This window comes from Notechis scutatus, chromosome 5 (assembly GCF_049901735.1).
Source record: "Notechis scutatus isolate UNSWTSFEM ecotype Mainland chromosome 5, rNotScu1.2, whole genome shotgun sequence".
NCBI classification, from domain to species: Eukaryota; Metazoa; Chordata; class Lepidosauria; order Squamata; family Elapidae; genus Notechis; species Notechis scutatus.
This window is the reverse complement of record NC_142013.1, coordinates 50,147,380-50,165,033: the sequence shown is the minus strand read 5'-3', so window position 1 is coordinate 50,165,033 and position 17,654 is coordinate 50,147,380.

Sequence of the window (17,654 nt, the reverse complement as noted above, 5' to 3'; positions counted from 1 at the left end):
TTGAAATTTTAGACCTAGACAACCTAGAACTACGCCACCTTCGGTCCAATCTAAGTATAGTATATAAAAACATACATTACAATGTCCTATCTGTCAATGAATACTTCAGCTTCAACCATAACAATACAAGGGCAAACAATAGATACAAGGTTAATCGCACCAAACTTGATTGCAGGAAATACGACTTCAGCAACAGAGTGATCAATGTCTGGAATACTCTACCTGACTCTGTGGTTTCTTCTCCAAACCCCAAAAACTTTAACCTTAGACTGTCTACTATCGACCTCACCCCTTTCCTAAGAGGTCTGTCGGGGGCGTGCATAAGTGCACCAACGTGCTTACCATCCCTGTCCTATTGTTTTATTTTTTTATTTTTCTTATATGTATCCATGTATTCATAACTATGTTTTTACTTATACCTATTATCTTGTAAGCAATTGACAAACCAAATAAATAAATAAGTAAATAACCATAGGGACTGCATAGGATAGCCATCCAGACCCAGCCACAGCAGCCCAACTGCCCTTTGGTGTCAGGAAGGCAGGGTCAGGTATTGGGAAGGGGGAGAAACATTTATTATTACTATTACAATATTATTACTATTACTATTACTATTAGCATTAGCATTAGCATTAGCATATAATCTAAATTATTATATTATAATTCACATTATAATTCACATTATATTATGAAGCAGTCTTCAAATAATTCTTCAGTCTTGGGAAGATTTAAAAATATTGTTTACTTCTTACTTCTGTGGATTATTTTAAACATTCCTCCTATCTATCCTCTTTAAAATTCAACCCAAGACACTTCAGAGTATTTATTTGCCAAGTATAAACTCATTTTTTCAATGTTGTCTTACAAGTCAATTATTCAATAATAAAAGCTGTTAATATTATGTGATAAACTTTAATATGCAGACATCTATACTATTTAAATATATATTTACTTGAATATGGAACAATACTCAAGTACTTTGAAGAGCTTAATGTGTAACATGGACATTTTTCATGACCAAGTGAACTTCGCCATCATATTCTTAATGAAAGGTTTCTAAGCAGAAAAATGTAATAAAATCTAAGTACCTGGAGGCAGCTGCTAAAGACTTAACATATTCCTATTTGTTAACATAAAAATTGAAAAACCTGAAATACACAGAAATTAACACTTTCATTCTGCCTAATACATTTTTCAACCATTTTCTTGCTTGAAGACAAACTGATAAAATCTACTTAAATCTATATTTTCCGCTTTACTAAATGATAAAATTTAAATGGAATTTAGCAAGAGCAATAACACTTAGGCTTATATACCACGTTGTACTGCTTTACAGCACTCTGTAAGCAGTTTACAGAGTCAGCATACTGCCCCCAACAATCTGGGTTTTCATTTTATTGACCTTGGAAGGACAGAAGAGTGAGTCAACCTGGAGCCAGTCAGGATCGAACTGCGGACAGTCAGCAGAGCTATCCTGCAATACTGGATAACCAACTACAGCACCATGGCTCCATTTATTACACAATACCCCTATAACTCAGAATATTAAGGAATAATTTTGAAAAAAAAAAAACCAGTAGAAAACAGTAAAAAAAATTCTACACTGAGAAATTGATTCATGTTTATAGAGTTCAGTTTCTGAACTCTATAAATCTTCATTATTATAAACAGTTCAATATAATGTAATGGTTAAAATAATGAAAAATAATACTTTGATTTTAAAACCAATCTATCAAGCATGTACTGATTTATAGAAGCAGTGAGAACTTTGGCTTGTTCTTTGTATTCCTAACATTCCATCAAATACTTTCTTTTGCTGATCACTTATGGAATTCAAGTGGAGTCACTAGGAAGATTTTTAGGGCACATAGACTTTCATATCTTGCAGCTGTTAAGAAAATATATTTCTTGTTGTGCCAATATGTATCACATCTGCCAACAATTCTCAATTTTTGGAAAAAGACATCTCCCTGAGGCCAACTTCACCTCACAAAACTTTAACAAGAAATGTGTGATGTTTGAAAAATATCAGCAGCTACCATGGAAGGTCGCATGCATGGCAAGGTTTGTACACTAGACTGGCGAAGTTTTAATTTGGTGACAGTTATTTATACACTGATGAGTTCTTTTCCAGGGACCAATAAATAATTTCATGAACATTCAAATCTTGAACAAATCATCTCCCCTCAATAATAAGGGCAAACTTTTACAAGTACCAAATGCAATTTTTGAAAATCTGTTTAGTTTTGCAAGTTGAAAAGAGGAATAAAGAATATATCCATTTTTTTTCTTCCATGGTTTTAAGGCATGGTGAGGAACCTCATGGAGTTCATCTTGGTTACAAAAATATGCAGTCCATGAAGGTATGGGACTTATTTTATAAATTGATTTCTGGTTTCCTGTTTCCATTAATGGGAAAAAATGATCATTCAAGTCCCTGACAACCAGCTAATCATCCTAGCAGTTAAATGGCAAGTCTGCATTTCTGATTACCCATTGTTAATGTACCAAGAAATAAGAAATCTGGAAGGATTGTCAGCAGAGCAGAAGTTGATAGAGCATGCAAACATGGTTTGTGTGTAAGAAGTGCTGCATAGAGCCATAGTAGCACAGTATTGTAGGCGAATTCTGCTGACTGCCAGCAGTTCAAATCTCACCCACCTCAAGGTTGACCCAACCTTCCATCCTTCTGAGATCGGTAAAATAAGGACCCAGATTATTGGGGGCAATATGCTGAATGTAAACTGCTTAGAGAGTGCTGTAAAACACTATGAAGCAGTATATAAGCCTAAGTGCTATTGCTATATGTGCATATGAGTGTTGAACCCACTGGCCCATTGATTAGACAAACTTCACAGAAGTCAAACACATAAAGGGTTGATTACCTATACACCAACAAATTATGGCTAAACTTAGTTTTTGTTTCATATATCTTAAATATGAGCATAATTGTCCTACGGAATTGTAACTCTTTTTCTAAGCAAATATTTTTGTGACTACAGCTAGTACTCAGTTTTATGGATACTCATGCTACTGAGACTATCATCTTCTCCATGAATCTGGAGCAGAATGTGAAAGATTTCAGATGTAGCTTTGCTAAGTCTCTGGATTGTATCATATTTATTTTCATTTTATTTGGAATAAAGGGTTAGTGTTAGCATTATTGCTTTCGCTTCCCTTGATTTTGAGACCTTAACTTTCACCTAGTGGATCATGTTATATGACTTTCCCTGTAGTCTTCCTGTGGTTCATGTAAGAGTGGCCGTCCTTTGAGAAGACAAATCCAACCCTAAAAGCAACACTATTTGCTGAGATAACAAAGCTGCATTTATCTTTATCTTTTTAGATTTCAGGTGCAGTTTCATCTCCAAATTTAAAACTTTACTCGTATGGAAAAATAAGGCTCTAGCTTAATCTTTATCCTGGCATTTCTGGGTATTCTTTGGCAAGATTTTTTTTTAAATAGAGAATTGTTTAATCATATGAACTTTACTTTCTGCTGGGTACAACCCAGCCACAGGTTTTTAGCTTAAGGATCAAATTAGATCTTAATAAACCATCCCATTTCTTCAATTTCTTCATCTATTTTGGATATATTTTGGTGAGATTTCAATGCTTATGAGACCATTGAGCTTCATTTCCAAGAACTTCATTTAATCTATTTTTAGGAATACAGGCCTATAAAAATATTAGTCTCTGTGGCTAGTTAATTGTTATTTTATTTGGTCACTTGCTTCATTGTTTAACAAAAGAAAATCTCTTATAGCATACCTCAGATAAGAGTGGCCAAGAGCAATAAAAAATACTTCGAAGCAGAGAACCATACTTTTTTAAAAAATAACATCTGCTTCCACACTTGTTCAAATTGGAGAAACAGGCTGTAGATTGTTCCACTTCATAGCTGGACTGTGTACTTAATCAAACTGAACACTGAGCTTCCAGATAAAGTTGAACTGCTTTGCCTTGCCAAGACTCTGAAAATGTACAGGTCACACGTATTTGTAGCTATGATAGTCATGTTTATCACTTTACTCAAAACTTTTTTGTGTGAACTTCAGGGAGAGAGCTCTAGACCAGATTAGAAGAGAAAAGTACCAGAGGGTCAAAGTTTCCCTGCTTTATATTTTGGTTCTGAACAAGGTTAATTCCATGTACTTACTTTGAAGGAAAGGGGGAATGCTGCAGGGTAGTTAATTACTGTTGTGTTTCAGAAATGTTGCAGTGGCTATGCTCAAATTAACCTAACACCTCTGCTAGATTAAACTTTAAATTGACTTTTACTTTCATTTTAAGTTAAGTACTTATTGAAACCCAAAATATCATGTATCTTAATAATTCTAAAAATGTTAGGTTGGGATTTGAGTTCTTACTACATAAATGAAGGTCTCCTTGAAGATTACCCATGGCACCTTTTAGAACAGGGGTCCTCAAACTTGACAGCTTTAAGGCTTGTGGACTTCAACTCCCAGAATTCCTCCTCTAGTCATGTTAGTTCAGGAATTCTGGGAGTTGAAGTCCACAAATCTTAAACTTGCCAAGTTTGAAGACCTTTGCTTTAGAAACTCATAGCACAAAATATGCAAGCTTTCTGATGATATTACATCCTTTTCCAGGAGTTTATTTCACTTTTCTTTGCCTCTTTGGATATCTGCTTATTTGTGTGTTTTACTCTTTTCATTTGACTTCGTATAAATATTTTTTGATGTTCTATTTTTATATTCACTATATTGGTTTGAGTAAGCAGAGTATAAATGTGCTGCATAAATAATTTTCCCCTAGAAAAGAGCTTCATTATAAAAGAAGGATGGCCTTGTGTGTCCTGTGCACTGGCTGCATTTTTTTTAACTAACTGAAGCCTGCAAGTACAGTTGGAAAAACCTCAAAGATACTTTAAAGAGAGTCAACAGTAAGAGTTCCCTTAAGACTGATTTGGCAGCTAAGAATTAGTAGAAGTAAAATGAACAGCTGTGCTGTGCTCAGTATCCTTTCTGTACTCATTAAAAGCTATTTCAGCTGTGCTTCACATGGAGTCATTAGATTTTCCTCAGGGAGTTAATATATCTGTTGAGTAGAGTTCATGTACTGTCCAAGCAAATTCAGAGACCTAGCCAGGGCTTCAGATGAATGCTCCAGTTATAGTTAGGTAAGTAATATTAATGGGCTTCAGATGAAAGCTCATAAAATCTTAATGACAAGAAATAGACAAATTAAATCGATGCATTAGATGGAATATTCATAACTTCTACTTACAGTGTTAAAAGTATTTTATAGGGAAAAGATTAAAAGATTAAGATTCTTCTACTGAACATTTGGTCTGGAATTTACCCCAGACTAATCTAGATTCATTTTCTTCTAAGGTGTTTTCCAGTCCAGAAAGCATCCTTATCTCAATGACAAGGCAGTTTTTATAACACAGTAGTCAGAGGTTGCCACTGCATTAAAGCACACACTATCCTGGGTTTGAAGAATTACTTTCCTTCTCTGGATTCCCAGAGAGATTTATCTCCCTCAGCTGAAAGTGCAGTTAACTCTTTGCAAAGTTGATGCTGTGACTCTATCAGGAAGGGAGATTAATGGCTCATTTTCCCTCTCCTATCCTGGGAAACTGATTTAAAAAAACACCTATGTTGTAAATAGTATGTAACAGCTTTACTTCATTAATAAGCAGCATCAACTATACAGATATATAAATAACTACAAAGTAACACATAGGTGTAAGAACTTAAAACCAATGAACAACTGAATTCAATGTGATGATCTTTTGTCCTTTAGCAATAGCTTGCCCAGAGCTAGCATTCATTCGTCTCTCTTTCAACTTTACTCACATTTCTATCAATTGACTACTTTTTTTTAACTTTGAAAGATCCTGTCAAATGTTCTTTCCTCCATTGATTAAGGTGCTGTGTGCACCTTATGGGAATGTGTGCAGGGTCATAAAAAAATTCAAGATAGTAGGAATGACTTTATGACTTAAGTCTCATTCTTTTTAATATTCCTCACATGTACATAAATGAGAATAGGTTTCAGTTGAGTTGCTAGAAAAGCCTCACTAAAGAGAAAAGACCGGAAGGGAGGTAGAGTCTGCAAAAAAAGCTCAGATCAGTTAAATAATCTTGAAGTTGGGACAGCAAAGTGCTTGATGTTCTGATAAAGATGTTCTGAAGTCGCTTCTTACTCTCTCTGCTAAATGAATATAGTAGAAGGGGAAGGGAAGGCACAAAGTTGGTGGCTCTGCCTCTTTCAGTCAAATCCTTCAAATCTGATGACACTCAGATCTATTTCCTCCAAACATTTTGCAAATACAGTAGGATATTCTAAATGCTTGTCTGCAATTAGTAATTGGGTAGAGGAAGAACAATAAATTGAAACAGGGTTCAGGCAAGACCAAGCTGCCCATTGTGAGTGTCATAATTCCACTTCCAGGAACAAAGTAGATCTGAACGTTCTTAATGGAATGACACTGTTCTAAACAAAGCAGGAATGCATCTGATAGTGCTTTCGTACACACATTTGTCTAGTTTCCCAGACTGAGGCAATAGCCAAGAGTGTTTTTATCAGCTTGAATAGATATGTCCTGTCCCATTATGGAAGATGTTAACTTTAATAATGTGGAGTATCTGCTGGTAATTAATCTCCAGATCTGATTATAATATTCTGCTGTAAGTGGGATGCCCCACTGTCTAGCTCGGAAACTTCAACTGTAAACAAATCTTGGCAGTCAGATTGGACTGGGGAATAATGTGAAGATACTGTATCATATTACACCAGCGCTTAAAGTACTGCAATGCTTTGATTTGTTTCTGAACAAAATATAAACGCTGGTCCATTTTATATAATTGGGGGTGGGGGTGAACAGGCCCAAGCTCAGTGACATTTGCAGTAAACTTCTACTAAAATAATATGTGCACAATCACAATGTCCAATTCAAGGATGTAAATATGATGATGACAGTAGAACACCCATGAATCACTTAAAAAAAACAAATCATAAGATATGGCCTTGTAAAGAATGTTGATATTTTTATCCTAACTGTAAAATGAATTAACTGTAAAATTAATTCTGGGTGGCAAAAATCAGCTGCTTTCACTGAATATGAAATCATATTTTCTTAATTAAACTATATGGTACATTTGTCTAAAGTAATTTTTTTCTTTTTAAAACTTAAAAAGTGAGTCAGGTCAGCATAATGATGGAAGGAAGGAAATAATATGTGAGTGTGTGTTAATTGAAAAGTTGGAATGATCCCTTATTTCATTAAACATTTCATTTATATAGAACATGTGGCTTCAGATAATAAAACAACAAATCTTTTAAAAGTTTTTTTTATAGTTCTATGTTTTGTCAGATTTAAAATTAAGAAAGTACAATAGTAAGAAATTTAAGGAGATTATACTACATTCTAGCCTTCATGTCCTACCAAAAAGGTGTTGTTGATAGAACTTCATCTATACATCCTGTTTATATTTTAAAGGGAAAATATTCCTATATTTGTTTTGTGATTCCTAATTTAGTTGATGTGGGTTTTTTAAATAAAAAAATTAATTTTAATTTTTTATTTTAGTTACAGAACAAAGAAGTATTGTCTTTGCTATAACATTGTAAATATTGAATCAGAAAATTATCTATGGTTACTGATGATTTTTTTTGTTTCCTCTTTCACAGTCATGTCATTTGCTTTGGGAACAACATGTTTTTGCATTTGGTGAAGAAATCTCATTCTAATACTTTTTATATGACCCTCCAGGTTTGTTGAAGTTAGAATGAGGGGGAAAAACACCACATTTAAAATTTGTTTTATCTAATCTAGTATTTATGTGTGTGTGAATATTCATCCCTTTCTCCCTACATTACAACCCTGTCAGAGGTTTTACCTGGAAGCTATATATTTTCTGATCACTGCAGGGAGCTGCCATCCTGACTTCTCGTTCTAGGAGAAAGAGCTGAAGGATTAATACAGAAGTCCCTTTTCATTATAGCTCTGTTATAAGAATCCTGCAACATTAAGAACTTGATCCATTTTCTTTTTCCTCTGCATTCAATTTTCCTTCAGTGTCTTATAGATAAGATATATTCAGTGTCATTTGGCTTGAGACTGTTGGCTACACTAAGGTTGTGTGACACATCAGAGCATACATTGTCTGCATAGGCAGGGAAAGATATAATTTGATTTCTGTGTTTTTAAAGGATTAAATAGGTAAATAAGCCTTTGCAAGTAACCCCTTTAAACCATATCTTACAAAATGGGGCTGAAATATATATTTTTTAAATAAAAGTTTTATTTAAGTTTTCACAAAACATACAAATACAAATAAAATATCTTTTTTTGAGAACAGCGTGGCCCCAGGTTATCACTTCTCCATACAGACATAAACTCAATACATATTTATCTTATACATTCTAATCCATATCTTATAACTATTTTCACAATTTTTTCAATAGCTTTTCCCTTTCTTTACTTCCTATAACCTTATTTTAAATTATCTCATTCCTTTCTTAATTCAATTACATATCTTTTTTTAATTTTTAAAATCTTTCTAATCAATGTTTTTATACTTTCGTCTGTCCTGTTTACAATTTCATATTATCTTTTCTCATAAAACAAATTTTCCCCTGTAATTATTAGACTGGAGTTTAATACCTTTGTATCTTTTTTCAAATCTTATTTAAAAATTTAAGTTACATCCTTACAGTTATAACATTCATTTTCTAACCTCTATTTTATAACACGTGTTCTTTTTAAATCATTGAGAGCCTTATTCTCTTTACAAACAAATATTCCACTACACATCAATAGAAATTTTTTCTATCGCTTTAATCATTAACATATTTTCTAACCCTTTTCTATTTCTAATATAACAATGCTATCCCATGCACCCTTGCAGAATCCTCTCCTTAAGTTAAATTTTAACCATTGTCTCTGTGTCTTTTAAATACGTTTATACCTTTAATTCTTGTACGTTTTCCTGTACCTCTATATCTTGTTTCTGTCTTTTGTAGCTTCTTTTCCTTTCCCACTTCCCTCTCTTCTTCTCCCTCCCCTTTTTATTCCCTTTTCTATCTGATTCTCCCTTCTATGATCCTCCCTTCTGCTTCTTTCTGATATTATGATTACTTTTCAAATTACTCTTTTTTTGGGTTGTTGCTTCAGTGCTTAAGTTTTAACTCCCTTACCCCCCTTTCCCTTTTTTACCCCACTTAAAATTGCTTGGTCATTAAAGATGGCTTCTTCATTGTCCCGCCCTTCTTGTTCTGCCAGCGTTTCTTGTTGTTTTTCATAGTTCAAGATCTCCATTTCTAAAAATTGAAATATGAAACCAAAAAATCCTCTTCCGTCTTGTGCTTCTTTTTGTTCTTTAAGTCTCATTTTTAACTCTTCAAGGAGTGATGCCATTTAAAAAAATTTTAAACAACCCCCAATTGATTTTATTTTATTTTATTAAGATCCTCCATCCAAAGTTCCAGGAATCATCCAATAATCCAAAACTTGCTTCTTTTCTCACTTTCTCTTTCCAGGGGCTTTGTTATCTTGTAACAAAGTTTCAGCTACAATGTATCTTTTGCAAGCCTTGTTAAAATTCCACTATCAATTTTTTTAAAAGTTCCAGGTGGTCTCCTCCATTTTCCAGATTCCACCCTCTTTTTTCCTTTTTCCCTCCACTGCTTTCTTTCTTTTTTTAAAGAAATTTTTTAAATTATCCAAGAATCTTTATCCCTTTGACACTTTATTTTCAGCTAGAAATAGCCTATTAATGTCAAAGTGGATTAGTATCAATTTCTTATTCTTATTCTTCTTAATGTTGCAAGTCAGTTAAAACTGTCAATGTTGGAGGAAAAAAAGACAATTCCGTTTCCTTTCCCTTTCTCTTTCGCAGCTTAAAATCTTTTTTAGGAATAGTATTAGTCTTTAAAATTCAGGTTCCAGGTACCTTAAACAGATGTTCTCCATTCAACTCGGTCAGTCAAACTTTCTCCTTTAAACTTCCTCCTGCACAATCTTGTCCAGTTGGGTTCTTTTTTGAGGTGGCCATTTCTGACCACCGTTGCACTGTTGGGAAAGGGAGTAATGGCCAGCCAAGGAGGAGAGATGCAGCTCTCCTCAACCCCGCTGATGGCTTCCTCTTCTTCACCACCTCTACGGGGTGGCTTCAGCCCTGAATCCAGGCAGCTCAGGGCGCTCCAGTGGCTAGCACGGATCAAAACCGCGGACAATCGTGATTTCAGTCCGTCGCCGAAGAAACCCAAACCGGAAGTTCAGAATGGTGCTGAAATATTGACCCAGCCTGTCCTGGCAGAACAAAAGGAAGTTGGGAAGCTTCAAGAGGGATGCTAGAAGGCCACAGAAAGAATCTCTTATTTTACATTGAAGACTAGAGGGCTGAATCTGTCTCTTTTTCATTATTGTGAAAACCATTTGTTTTTGTTTGTTTTTTGTTTTTTTTGTTTAGGTGGTAGGTGTAACAATGTAAAAGTAGGCCTCAGCTAAAAATTGGCAGTAGGCCTACTGAAAGATACATCCAGCAGTCATTACCTGCAATGGCTGATCATATACCTCATTATCTCAGCTCCTGGCATGCAGCATGCAACTTCCATTGCCTTTGAAGAATGAATACTAAGAAATAAATTATATTTTACGTAAAATATGCAAAGTATGCAAAGTTGTATTTTGCAGAAATTTGATATAAGGTAAAATATTTTTACTTAAATAAATTTAAATACTTTACTTAAGTAAATCCCATGCACCTAGTATTGCAACTTACAGTATAGATAATGCTAGTTAAAAAAACAAAAAGAAGGCATTGAAACTGTCAGAAGCAAAGGTTATCTCTTGTAGCACACAATACTTTTTGGAATGTGGGCAGTGAAAGAGAAGAAGAATGGAAAACTGTAGACTGGGTTATCTTCCTTAAAACTCAGACATTCTGTTCTTTAGTTTTCAGGAACTGGCTGTTCAGTCATGTCAGTGACTGATGTGCTAAATGAGTCATCATAAAGAAAAAAAGGATTTATATGAATTATGTATTAACTTCAACTGGATCAATTCAGTGAACATCCTGAATACTATTACAACAGCATTTCAGATCAATAAAATATGTCACTTATAAAATTTAGATGCTTCAAACAGCAGAAACTTATGAGGAAATTAATGAAGTAGCTTTCTGCTTCCACCTGTGGATATTATACAAGTTTCATCCTTCTGGGATGCCACAATTTAACTAAAGTTAAAATTTGATAGGATTTGGGGATCCAGAACATGTAGCTGGAAACAAAGATGATTAAATCCTCATTTATGTTTCTTACAGAACAAGACATTTGATGTGACATATTACGAAACAACTAATATATTGGCAAATTATCCATTACCTGCCATTTCACAATATTTGTTTCCTCAGGCAGCCTTAAGTGTTTCAGCAAAAAACATAACATTAGACACAGCTGACAAGACAATGAGGACTTCTCAGCAGTTCTTGCGTAACTGGAATACATTGAAAAAAGCTGTTGCTTTAATATTTTCATATATTGATACAAAAGAGTCTGGTGAATAAGAAATAAAGGAAATGAAGCCTGATACTATACTATTAGATATATAGTTATTAAATAAAAACCAACCACCAGAAGCTACTTGTGAAACAGAGCATTTTATTCAGGGGTGGGATTCTATCAGATTGGGCCGGTTCGGGCAAACTGGATGTTAAGTTTCCATCTGGTTCACCGAACTAGTATTTCAACTGATCAGCTGCCCCTCCAAAACACTTTACAAAAGATGTGATTTCAGCAAAAGACCAAAGCATAATGACATTAGTATTTTCAGTGTTTCCTTCCATGTTAATTTACCTGCTTACTAATAACAGCCTTAAAAAAGAGGCAGCCTCCAAATTTGATAAATAAAAACAAATGTCCCATAGTAACCAGTTTATAGATAGACTCTGTGAAACTCAAGCTAATTTTCTTTTTTAACAAACATAGTCTAAAAATGTTTGCAGTTCATTAATTGCCTGTAATTCTAACATAGTTGTTACAGCAAATCTGGTATCTTGATTTGGTGGATTTGCCTAGATGTAGATGGAACAGTCTATTTATGGCCTTTCTACTCTTTCTACATCTGGTCTATTTCGATTCCACAATATTTTTTTCTTCTTAAAAGGATCTAACCTAATTATAAATATATAATTGCATTTTAATTTTTTACAAACTGTATTTTTTAGGGAAATTTTAAATCAAAGAATGGAATCAAGGTAACTGCATTTAAAAACAGTTCTTGAGCATTAGTTTCAGAAATGAAATTTCCTTCCATACTTCCTGGCCTTTGGCCTAAGATCAGATGTTGTATATCTAAATCAGGGATGTCAAACTGACATCATCATGGCGGCATGTGATATATCAGGACTTTTTTTCCCTTTGCTAAACTGGGTATGGGTGTGACCAGCATGTGATGCATCTGGCCCACGGGCCGAGAGTTTGACAGCCCTCATCTAAACTGTTCTTCTAGAATAGATGAAACAGGCTGCAGATATAATGATTCAACTGCCCCCAGGTTCTTCATATGAACAGCAGGGAACATAGATATTGGGCAATATCTGGTGCTTGCCTACGTAATGTGTTTTTCATCTCATCCCAATGTAAAAATATTTGAGTTGCTTTAATATTTAATCTGAATTTATACTTAAAATTAGTAGATAGTAATTTCATTGTTTTAAATGTAGCTGCTCCTACACAGCATAATTTTGATAGGTAATGTTTTTCATTAAAATACCTGGACTATGTAGAGAATGATGATGGAACACCTATTTGAATCTTTTGCTAGTTAAATGGAGAAATTCTATGTCATTTAGTTTTAAAAATAACTCTGGCAAATTCTACACATGTTGCTGCAGTAAACAAATGAAGTCTGGGAATTTATTCTCTCATTCATAATTTTAAAGTTCAGAAGTACTTCAGTTTTCTCCCTCTCTAATATTAACACTTCATCATATTTTTTGAGTCTGCTTCCTCCATGCTGTTTCAAATAGTATTGGAAAAACTATGTAATCTTTATTTTTATGTAATTCAATGATAATGTATTACCAGGTTCGAACTTATTCAGCAACTAACCAATATTTTTAAAATGATGTAACACAAACACACACACAGGCACACAGACGTGTGTATTACACACACACACACACACACATATATAGTGTGTGTGTGAGAGAGAGAGAGAGAGAAAGAGAGAGAGAGAGAGATTACTGTTTTTTGTCCAGTTTGGAGTTAGTGTTTCAAAAGTGGTTTGTCATTGCTTATCTCAAGTTTACTCAGTTGGTATCGTGCTTAAAGTGGAACTACAACTCACTCTCCCAGTTTCTGCCCTGATGCTTTAAACACTATATCAAACTGGCTCTCTAACAGAGAGTGTTCCATCTGTCAAGATGATAAATGTCTTGCTACAAACTTTTTTCTCCACATCCTGTAAATGTCTGATGAGGTAGCTGAAAATAATTGCCTTTTTAATAGAGCATTTTAGAACATTTCAAAGGTGAGAATATAGTTTTAGCTACAAAGATGTCAGGCACAAAAAGCAAGGTCCGCATGTGAACATTCAATTTTACTGATTTAATACTAAGACTATGTAGAGGAATTTTCTCAAGTATCAGTCAGCACCTGGTTATATAGTAAGATAAGGGTAACTTCAATCAGGGGGTGTTGGTGTTGGTAGACTTAATTCATTTGTGGCTGTGTAATGATTCTAGGCTGAATCCTGTTTTCACTCCTCCCCCTGGCTCTGCCAGTCCTTCTCCTGCTTAAGATAGGTTCACTAACTTGACACAGATCACATTTTGATACACTGCGTCCATACTGCAAAGGTGGCAAGATACAATTCAGACATATTTTTACAAATAGAATGTATTTTTGTCTATATAGTACAGTTGTGCTGCTCACAATGGCAGTAAGTTTTAAAAAACCCCTCTTCTGCCTTAGACCGCATGCATTTAAACAATAGCATAGAATTATAATTCTGATATCAATAAGAAAATGGAACAGCAGATTCAGCAGCAGAATGTCAACCCTGTTTTCAATCCTCACTTCATACACTGTGCTATATTATTGTCATTATCAACTTATACTATAAACACACATGCACATTCATTCATCTAAAGAAGGCTTTTAGCTAAACAGTATGATGTACCCACAGTGGAAAATTTGCTAGATGAAGCTTTGCATGATGAACTTGTGGTGATTCAGATGACTTGAGTCATTTTAGACAGATATGAAAGTGATTTTAAATTTAATGGAGACTCTGGATTTGTGATTCTCTTTTAGTCCACGGACAAAAGTATATTGAATAAAGTGATGGTTTTGTTTTCGGATTTTGACATGAATTTGATTACCATTACAGACCTTTCTAGTACCTATTATTTAATGTCCATTTGTAGGGAAATATAAAGAAACCTATCTGGGCAGAATTAATGTGCTTCCTATTTTTTTTATTATGCCCAAAAAAGAGAAACAACTGCAAGTATTTAGGTACCTCTCTGTTATACCCCATGGGCGATTCTTTTTTGAATGGAATATCAAATCTCACATTTAAATGTTAACATCTCCAACTTGAATATGGATCTTGGCTAATTCACATACCTCTATAGCCTTCTTTGTTCCAGATCTTTGAGGTTTAGGCTTAGTCCTATGTTATGCTCTAATTCAACTTTTAAAAGATTGTTATCTTTATGAGCTACAAATGTAATTATAGGAGTCCAAAGTTTGTTGAAAGCAAAACATCATTCTAAGCTAGTGTGTCAATGAGAAAAAAATTCTTTATCATCTGATTGTTTATTCACACACTTTTCTCTGTTTAGGGAGAGAGTGCATTGCACACGTCACTTAAAAATAGGTGAAATTTTCATCATGCAGGTGTGGCAACCATTGTTACATCCCCCCCCCCCTCAAAATATCCCTGTTTCTATTTCTGTGAATCTGTAATTGACAGCCCTTTTTATCTCATGTAAATGATTTTTTTTTGAAGAACAGGAATCCTGATGATGATGATTTTTATAAATATAATATTCCCATTATCTGGCTGTGTATGTGTATAGATGTATTATATATGCACATATATAGTATATACATGTCTGTGTGTACATAATATACCTTAACCATTCCAATAATCTCTTACCCAAATCTTTCAGAAACCAAAACAGCAATTCGTATTTGTACAACTTGGTAGGCATGTCTTGACAAAAGTGCCCTGGAAAATATACAGCTTGCCAATTATCTCTATTTTAGAATCTATGTATTACTCTCTCATTTCCCTCTAAGAGTAATTGTTTATTTGAAAACTGCAAATCACAAAAGACATTGTCCTTTGTAAACATTGAGATAAAGGAATGTTTTTCTGCCTACCAAAGAGCATTTAGTATGTCTCAATAGCCAGTTTTGGTACTCTGGCAAAAGACTGGGAAACTGGAATGCAGTAAACATATTGGTATCACTTCAGTAAATGAATGTAATAAACTACAAGGCAATCTGGTTGAAATAAGACAGTAATAAGATGTCCAAAATGTTGAAATAAAACATAATTTAGAGTACCATATCAGAACACTTGACAATGTGTTTGCAAATTATATTAATTAGTCAAATCTGTTAATTAACATGGAAACAAACTTACATATTTACATAACATATGACTTTGAGACAAATGAGACTTTGAATATATCCACTATTGAGATAAAATGATGTGAATTTAAAGCATAGTGAAATAATCTCTTTGGTAAATACAGTACAAGACAAGCAGGAAACTTAACTGTGCTCTTTGAACCATTCTGGGTCTAGCTGATCTTATGTCAGAAGGTTTGAGGGTTGAGCTAAATAATTTCTGGATCTCAATGAGATGATGAAGGTGATGATGGTGATGACGATAACAACAACCATGACTAAAAAGCAATGTGTAAATAATAAGACAGGGGCTCCACAAACATATTAACTTCAGAATTAATAACTGCATATAACATTTTCTTCTACAATATTAAAGAAATAGAAGAATTGTATATACCCCAAATTTACTAAAAAACTAGACTATATACCAAAATCCTAACTGAAAGCATTTCTGAATGTATATAATCCCAACGTCAAGTGATTGCTTGCAATCATAATTTTCATTTGAAATTGTTCAAATCATTACTGTGTACATATGAAGAAAAACTTTCAATTATGTTGTGTTTTCAACTTTAAAAAGATGTAGAATTTAGTTCTTCTGGTCACTGGCTATAATTTGTTTGTCTTGCTTAGCAAGAACATACATTCTGCTAAAAGGGACTAATTTTCTCATCCAATATAGAGATTAGCAGGAAGGAAATCTAATAATTTGGCAAGTAGGACAAACCTTCATGGTAAGAAGTAAGGGCTAAAATAACCTTTCCCCCATGGTACTTCAATGTAGGCTAGGCAATATGAATTTTCTACAGCACATAGAAAATGGGCCAATGAGGAGAATGAAATATGGAAAAAACTACTATGGGTTCATGTTAAATCTATTTACAAAATAGAATTCTTTATAGAAGATAGAATTCTTTATTGACCAAGTGTGATTGGACACACAAAGAATTTGTCTTGGTGCAAATGCTCTCAGTATACATTCATCAAGAGTCAAGAATCATAAGGTACAACACTTAATGATAGTCATAGGGTACAATAAGCAATCAAATCATACTAGTAAACAGTCAATATAAATCGTAAGGATACAAGCGACAAAGTTACAGTCATACAGTCACAAGTGGGAGGGGATGGGTGATAAGGAGTGATGAGAAGATTAATAGTAATAGTAGTGCAGACTTTGTAAATAGTTGGACAGTGTTGAGGGAATTATTTGTTTAGCAGAGTGATGGCTTTCGGGAAAAAACTGTTCTTGTGTCTAGTTGTTCTGGTGTGCAGTGCTCTATAGCATCGTTTTGAGGGAAGAAGTTGAAACAGTTTATGTCCGGGATGTGAGGGGTCGGTAAATATTTTCACAGCCCTCTTTTTGACCCCTGCAGTATACAGGTCCTCGATGGAAGGCAGGTGGGTAGTAAGTGTTTTTTCTGCAGTCCTAATTATCCTCTGAAGTCTGTGTCTGTCCTGTTGGGTTGCAGAACTAAACCAGACAGTTATAGAGGTAAATAAACACAAAGAACTAAAAGTTGGACACCCTCATTTTATTTTGAATGTGTTGGCATGTCTATGTGTATAGTAGACACTGAAGATGTATTCTGTTTAATATATGCAAACTCTGCATATTATTTTAAGAGGAGCAGGTAAACTCTGCTAGATTAAGTCATTGGCCCTAAGCATTTTGTTTCTTAAATGACCCTCTGGATAGGAAGTCAAAAATGGGTTTTCAATAATGTGCAAAGAACTTAATCTGAAGGAAAGCTTGAACAGATTTCATTACTTTTTTTGGTGATATATCCATTTTCAGACAGTTTTTACAGTTTACATGATTCCCAGGTGTCAGAATGCTATCCATTTTCAGCAACCACTTTCAGAAGGGAGCAGAGACTTAGGAACTTCACAAAGGCCTACACTGCAGATTTTCCAACATGTTTTATTGTTCTTCCAAGCATTTTGTGCAAGTGTAACAAGAATCGACTGATCAACTTGTTGCCCAAGCCTGATGTTATGGGCTGGGATAGAGTTATTGGCCCAAAGTC